Source organism: Solanum pennellii, chromosome 12, assembly GCF_001406875.1.
Source record: "Solanum pennellii chromosome 12, SPENNV200".
Taxonomy (NCBI): domain Eukaryota; kingdom Viridiplantae; phylum Streptophyta; class Magnoliopsida; order Solanales; family Solanaceae; genus Solanum; species Solanum pennellii.
This window is the reverse complement of record NC_028648.1, coordinates 72,675,123-72,683,622: the sequence shown is the minus strand read 5'-3', so window position 1 is coordinate 72,683,622 and position 8,500 is coordinate 72,675,123.

Genomic DNA, 8,500 nt, shown 5'->3' with positions numbered 1-8,500 from the left:
GGTGGTACGCTGCACTAGTTCCTTTTATTTTATTTTCATTATACTTAAATTATATTGTGATTGGTATGGTCCACTTATGGTGGGGGTGTTATGTGCTTTACTTTCAATTGATGTAACCTTGTCGGCGTTACTTTATGTATTAGATGATCATGTCCTCTTCGGCAACTACTTGAAGTAATGTGTTATTTACGTAGTTGATTATGTGAAGTATGATAATATATACCTAAATGATAAGTAAAGTGAAAGTATATGTGTTCTTCTACTAATGCAATTTTAGGTGATCATGTTAGACTATGACTATGGCTTTGTGCGTATAGTCTTACGGTTGATTCTTGGTTATTCCTACTTGTCTATATGAGTCTATGATGGTCATATTGATGATGATATGATAGTGTATAGGATGACTTAATTATGATAATGTCTATATCTATGTGCTCCTAGAATTCCATAAAATGTGTGTTAAGGTGAAGTATGTTGTGTCTTGTCTTGGTTGACTTGTGTCCCTTACTTGATGCATGTATGAATGTGAATATGTGACGTGTTGACTTAGGAAGCTAAAGCATCTTAGTCTTGTGTGTATGAATGATTTGAGACCTTAAATTATTTTAAGAAAGTTTTGTATGTGAAACCTTAAACATAGTGGTAAGGTTATAAATGTTAAAATCGAAAGTCGTAATGGTACCCTTCAAGTTTGGAATGATAGAATTAAGGTTTATTGGATGGAACAACATCATATAAATCCTTAGGAAATTCATGATGAGCTTTTTGTCGCAATTATAAGGTAGTCCTAGAGGACCTTTTTGGTAGAGTAAATGTGATAGGGTTATGAACATTATATGGAACCCCTTTATATGAACCTTTAGTGTAAATTACTCTATGATAACGATTTCTTGCACTGGGTGAGTATGGTAAGGGAAGTAATTCTGGTTAAAGAATGAGATTAGATTACAATGCACTCCCTTCATATTCCTTAACCATGTGCATTCATGGGATGTGTCTAAGTTCTACTATAGGAAAGTAGAACACCCTCATCGGAGTAGGATAGAACTCCAGATTCGATGTCTATCTATCATGGTCTATGTAAGTTATTGCCTATTCTCATCATATGGGATATCTACTAGCATTAAAGAAGTTCTATGAGGTTTAGGTGGTGGTATCAGACGCTATCTAGACGTTGCACAATAGGTTTCAAAGGTTTTAGATAGAGTCCCTAGGTCATGTCCAAGACGATTACTTGAATGTCCTTTGTGTGATGAATGGGTCTTAAATGAACTAATGAATGTAATAACTTAAGTTATGAAAGTATGTTAAGTGAATAAGTACTTATCTAGAGTAGTTAAGGGTTGTCTAATTAAGGTGTGAAGGGTGCGTAGGAATGGTCACTTCATATCTTACCTAGATGTGTCTTAAGAATGACTCTAGTTAGGGAAAATGGATGAATATGTAGGCATGACATAAAATTAGGTAGTCTTAAAGATTATTTAGGTAATCTTGAAAAGTTCAATAATGGATGTTATCTTCTTTATTTACTTACGTAAGTCTTTTGATAGACTTTGGTAAGAGAATGTCATATTATCTATCTATTGTTGTGTTAGGTAAGAATTATTTCTATCATAGGCAGTCTACATGATCTCTTAAGTGTGTATTTAAGGGATTATATGGGTGGTAACTTCACAACTCACTCAACTGAGACTTAGAATCACCTTTTATACAAGGATCTCATGTTCATGTGTATGGTGTATTACAATTGTGTATGTGTCTCATTATAAGTAGTCTTGAGGATCATTTAGGCATGTTTAGAGACTCTGTATAGGGGTACTCTATTTTTGTTTCTTAAGTGATTCTTAGGATAGCTTTTAATGGGATAATTACATGCTAGAAAGTGTCAAAGGGAAAGGGAAGGCACTTCACTGTTACGGTGAAGTAATTCACGGTACATTGAATTGAGGTTAATGTAAAGTGACCTCAAAAATGTGTTAAATCACTTAAATTTTATCTTATGTGTTTTTAAGGTGTTAAAAGTTATTCTTATGATAATATTATGATATTTAAATGAAAAGATGAATATTTCTAATAAATATCCTTTTTTCATAATTATGCTTAATGCCATACTTTTTACAATTGTTTGTACTAATCCATGCTTTTATTTATCTCTATAGTTTTTAGTAGGTGAGGAGAATTTGGGAAGCAAGACTTTGATCATAGCATCATTCAAGTGAAGTTGAAGTATGTCCTCATTTGATTCAATGGCATAGATGTCTTTTATGTTTCTTATTGATGTATTGTAATAGACTAAGTATTTCTTATATTTATATAGTATGGGTCGTGTCCCAAAGTATTTTCGTGTCTTAAGTTTTATGAAATTGAGACATAGTATTTATGATGATTTCTAATGAATGATGTTATTAAAGATATTTCTAATGTTCTATGAAAAGTTTTAATTTCGCATTACTTTTCATTAAGTATAGGCGAGGAACGATATGTAATTGTACAAGACCTCAGAGAGGTCAAGTATGCTGGCTGCAATCCGAGATTGACCCTAACTTCTAGAGTGTGGTTTCGGGATGTGACAAGTTGCTATGGTTGAAAATGATTATCTTTTGGAATGGTGTATTCCAGTATAGTTTTGCAAGATGGTACCCTAATGTTATGGTTTGAACATGAAATACTTAGTGATCACCAATGAAAGTATGTTGCCCTAAGTATATGTTTAAATGGTTCATATGTGGTCTTTAGTTATATGTGTGAACCTTCATAATTGATTGGTTATATGTATGAACCGTCATAATTGCTTTACATGGATTGGTGTCTTTTGTATAGGCTTGGTCTTAGAAGTACGGGTAGCATGATTGTCCTTGTAGAGTGATGATGTGGGTTTTATTGACCTAGAAGTTACCTTACTCTAATTTTTAAAGAAAAGAAATAGGCCTTATGGATAAGTCTCCTTTGTTATTTTCTTTAATGTTGCATGACCGTGTTGTCTATTGTGTTGTTGAAGAACTTATATGGTTGAGTATTATGACCTATCTTGAGGGATAATTTTCCTAAGATGATATGGTTAAGAATTTCTTGGTGTTCCTATGTTTACTTACTATAGTTCATTATAAAGTTGTAATAACTTTTAAGTGATGAAAATGAAGGTCCATAAGTTATGACCGTCTTGAGGTTGGGTTAAGTTGCTCTTAGTTGGGTTTACCCTCAGCGGGGGACGGTGATGAGTGTAGTATGATTGTAGAAATATTTCCTTGTTCTCTTATTCGTACTTAAGCTTGAAATTAATGAATTCTTAGTAATCTTGTTCATGATAGGAGTCTTGTATAAAGTATAAATTGCATTAACTCTTTATGTTGCTATGTATTTATTGCCACTACCTTAAGGATATTTTTTTAAAATCCTATAGTACTAGAAAAGAAAAATTGATTAAATTCATGGTTTCCTCATGTTGATTGTGCATCTTGATATTCTAATTGTGCATCTAATTTCATGAGATAAGCTAAGAAACATGTCCAAAGTCACTCTTAAAGTGTAAGGTTTAGACTTATAATGAAAATATTGAGTCTCCTTAAAATGAAAATGATGAGTCTGTTTAAAGTTATGGGACTTCTATGGTTCGGAAAGCATGATTGTAGGTTCACTTTTGAAAAGTTAAGGCATGTCTAGCTATTATTCTTGTATTTAACAATGAATTGTAAAAATTTCCCTAAACGATGAATGTTTACGAAGGCTAGTGATAAGCTAGAAATTTAATTTTGTTAATTGACATCCTATTATTGCGATGTGCATGGTGTAATTTACCCTATTATCTTCACTAGGAAGGATGTTTGAGCTTGCCATGATTAAAAGTTGAGAAATTCTCATATTACGGTAACGACGACCTTTGTGCATTTGCTTCGGTATAATCTCATGAGACATGTAAGTGTGTTAAGAAGAAGGATATTCCTGCATACACACAACCAAATATGGTATAGTTTAGTATGACACTCATGTAACTAGGTCTAAATAATAAAGATCCTTATCAACCTATCTTACTCAAGTCTATGTGCATCGAAGTATGAGTGCCTACTTGTTCTTGAGTGATTGTTTGAATCCGCCTGAGTGTGACATAAAGGTGGTTGCATGATGAGATATTAATGAATTCAAATGTGCAGGTAATATTATGTTTAGTAGAAGGATGTTCCTCCTATGAAACTGAAAAGATTTAACTATTTCATGAATTAAAGAGTGAGTGAATAAACATTTTGCTTGCTTGTGTTGCATTGAGTGCTAAATTGTTGGAAGTTGTGCTCCTGGTAAGTTTGGTGCATTAAATTATATATGATGATGTTATGCATGTTGTGATCTACTCTATGATTCATCGAAGTCGTTGTTGTAACTAAAGAGTTCTAAGTGTCGTTCGAGGACGAAAGTTCCCAAGTGAGGGATATTGTAAGACCCCCAGAATGAGTTAGGGTGTCTAGAGCTTCAATTATTTCTATTATATTTTTAACATGTCAATAAATTGTTTTAATGTATTCTTTGGTGATTTGAAGTCATTTGGAAGTCAAACGTAAAGGGACGACCAATACGTTCGATGACAAGTCACCTAAGGGTCCTTAGGTGTTTTTATGTACTTGTTTGTGTGTCATGAGCTTATGAGTTCATGATATGATTAAAAATTATTTTTATAGGCAGTTGAATTAGTTTCATGGGATTTGGAGGTGAAACGTCAAAGAACGTTCAAGACGTTCGAAAGTTACCCTTGAGATGTTCATGTGTATCTTGAGTGTGCCTTACATGTTTGAATGTATTTTACGTGTTCATTTTGGGTAAAACATTAATGGAAGGTATTCAAAATGTTAACGTTTATATTCACGTTAAAATGCCTGCTCCCCAAGGGCCCCGCACAAGGCCTTCAAATGAGGACCCAAATGTCGTCGAGTCATTGCCTTGGAAGTGTCAGTTGAATGAACCAAATGACGCCTCATTTGTTGACAAATGGTACATTGGTGTTGAAATCATCGATAAACACTTAGCATGGCGATGTATTAGCAACAGAACAGCCCAACCAATCAACGGAAGCCACAGACGGTCGTCGATGGACCTACTGGGCGTCGATGGTGGCCGTCGGTGCAGGGTGCAACAGGCTGCCTAGCGACTGGCTCATTTAAGGGGTGACTAGGAAACTAACCCCACTTCCTAACCTGACCCTACATGATTTATTTGGTTATTTTTGGGTGTATATGAGTGGTCAAAACCGTGATCAACCCATTCCCAATCAAATTTAAACAAATTAGACATTCCATCAAAAACCAATTCTCTCTAGAAACCTCCATTGAAGGGGAAGCTAAAGAACATCTTCGAGCTTCGATTCCCATTGATTATTCATAATGTTTTAGAATTTTTCTCCTACATTAAGGTATGGTGATCCTTCATCTCTAGTTAATCTTCCATCTCGAGAGTTCTTCTCAACGTTTTCCAAAGAAGTTCCATGATCAAATCACTTCTTCTTCAATCTAGCCATGGTTTGTTTCTCAAAACATTTTCAAAGGACTAATCATCAAAATTTGATGATAATTTATTGATTTTAACGTGGAATTCAATCTTATTGCATGATGAAACCATGCTCCCTTCAAAATATTATTTTAGCCTAAGTATTGGCTTGGTGATCTTGAATTGATGTTGATTGAATAATGATTCTAGCATATTGAAATTAATTATATAGTCTTCCTATATATTAATTTGATGATGAATTATGTGATTTTGGATCCGTGTACATTGATGCTTTAAGACTTGATCTATTCTTCCTATGTTTTGTTAAAATAAAGCATTCACTATAACCTTGGCTCTATTATGCATGAATGTAGGATTTGACTGTGTAGGGACAATTGTATCAACATCCTTAATCGCATGTTATTGATGAATTGTAGGTAAGTGATGCATGTGGATCAAGGTTTGATTATCTTACCTTCTTCAATCGTCCATGGATTCCTAATGTATCATGCTCAGTGTAATCTAGAGTTTATGGAAATTTTGGTAGGATTTTGTTTAGATTCTGATTTCTTTAACTACTGCCATGTGTTAATATTATTGATGAATTGTGGGTGAGAGTCATTCATGATCAAAGTAAAGGAGTCTTGGTAAGGAATGATTTATATACTTTTATCCTAAATTTTTAAAATGTTATGTACAAGTTTTGATGTCAACTATAGGGTAAATGAAGCATGAGTTAGAATTGATTATTATGTCTTTATCCACTGCCCTAGATATATATTATTTATGACATATAATTGATAATCAATGCATGTGAAATCTGTCGATGATATGTGGCTCTCTACTCTCTAGTGTATTTGTGATGTGCTGTACTTGCTAGTAGCATGATCATATAGCGCATATGCATGATTTTCGTGGTGTTAAATTATATTTAATCTACTTACCTATACTTGAATTGTTGATGAAATATTAGTATTGATCAATGATGATCAAAGACTAAAGGACTGGTAAGAATTACTCTATTGCTCTACTTCTCTAATTCTCTATATTATTGTTAATGAAGCCTTGTATGGAATTGTGTGGTATGATCCACTTATGAATGTGTATTGGTGATGATCACCATATGTGAAGCCTATGCCTAGTTTCCTATTATAGCTATGATCTATATTGCGTTTCAAATTTCATGAACATATAAATGGTCATGTCAATTTTATGTGTACTTGCTTTCTATTATAATATACTAAAACGTTATATGTTATGCAATGCTGTGATAGGTGCATAAAGACAAGAGCATACTGCAGGATGTTATAAGTTTTGAATAAATGAGTCTTATGCTATGCTATATATCCTATGATGTTTTGTGATGTACCATTCACTAGGATGAGTTTATAGGTTTACTAGTATGGGAAAGGGTATGGAACCTTATCTATGCATTGCACATGTGTACCTTGATAGGATAGTTCCTAGGTTGGTCTTCTAAGTACATGTATAGGATTGTATGAACATGTTATGAATATGACTTATATGCTATGATGTTTAGTATAATATATGATGAAGTATGAATGTGCATAGTGTATTGGTGTGTTTATATGAAAGGATTGCTCATACAGTTATACCTATAGACTTATGCATTGATATATGATCATTTCTGACTCTAATGTGTTATGTGAAAGGTTCTCTCAAATATATGTACACACACATATATTTGATGATCTATTCAATAGAGGGGCACTTGAAAGGTGTTCTCAAGGGTAACCTACAACTAGATAGGCACTTAAATATTCTATTAGCATATGAGGAGTAAATATCCTAAGCCTATGTTTTATGAAATAATGTAATAAAGGATTTTCAATAAAAGGAACTTAAAATAGCACCGTGTGAACTTGACAATGAGAGGTGTTGCCTTCCCTTGGAGGAAGGTTCACCGTCGGTTTCTCATAGAGTTTTGAATTCCCTTGGTGGAAGATTAACCGTTGGGTTTCCATAAGGTTTGACTCCCCTTGGAGTAATATTAACCAATGGTTCCACATGAGGTGGTGACTTTCCTTGAGGAAGATTCGCCCATTGTTTCTCATGAGATGAGGCTCCAATTCTAATGAGCATGTAGAGGGTCATGTGTTTCTCTTAGTTTCATAAAATATACTTGCCACGTATGATCTCTCAAATTAATTCACTTAGTATGCTAGCATGTGTTAATGTTCTACCTTGAATAGGTAAGAAAAACTTCTATGGTGTAAGGCTCTACAACAAAAAATTACATGTAGCACCCATGGACTTATTGTCGGTTAAGGTTATTGTTTCCCTAATGTAAAATGGACAATGGAATTAAATTAAGGACTCTAACTAGGATAACCTAAGCGTAGTTGCTCAGTGTAGGTGGAGGAATGGGACTTCACCTATGCATTGCACAAGTGGCTCTCGAGGGAAGTCCTAGGATGGTGTTCTAAAGAATCTCTCTATGTATAAATTCTATATGCATGACTTTGTAATAGCTGTCTACTTTATGTGATTAAGGGCATGGTATTAGTCCTAATGGATTTATGTGATGTGGTCTTATCGTTATATGCACTATGTTTGTCTTAATTACTAGATTATGAAGGTCTTGTATTGACATGAAAGAAGTTTTCTTCACTTACTTGTTGATGTATGAAATCGAATGTTAAGGCTCGTGGTCTTATGAAAGGTTTACTAAGTATGTGAGAGGTTATGGGGTTTCACAAGTACATTGCACTAGTAGACATAGAGTAGGATGTGAGTAAGGTCTTATAATGCATTGAGGTGAAGTGAATTCAGTATATGTGGAAGTTGATGTAGCTTACTGTAATAACTTTATGGTATTGTCTTGAATGTGTCTTTGATGTATTATATTTCAATGATGGTATGTGTTGGCTTATGTAAGTTGATTGTATGATTATCCTTGTGACATTTAGGTGATGTATTGCACCAAGCATCACTAGAGGGTTACTTGGGAGGCTAATGAGTTTAAAAGGAGAGGTTCACTATAAAGAGAAAAAGCTTACTGTAAATTGTG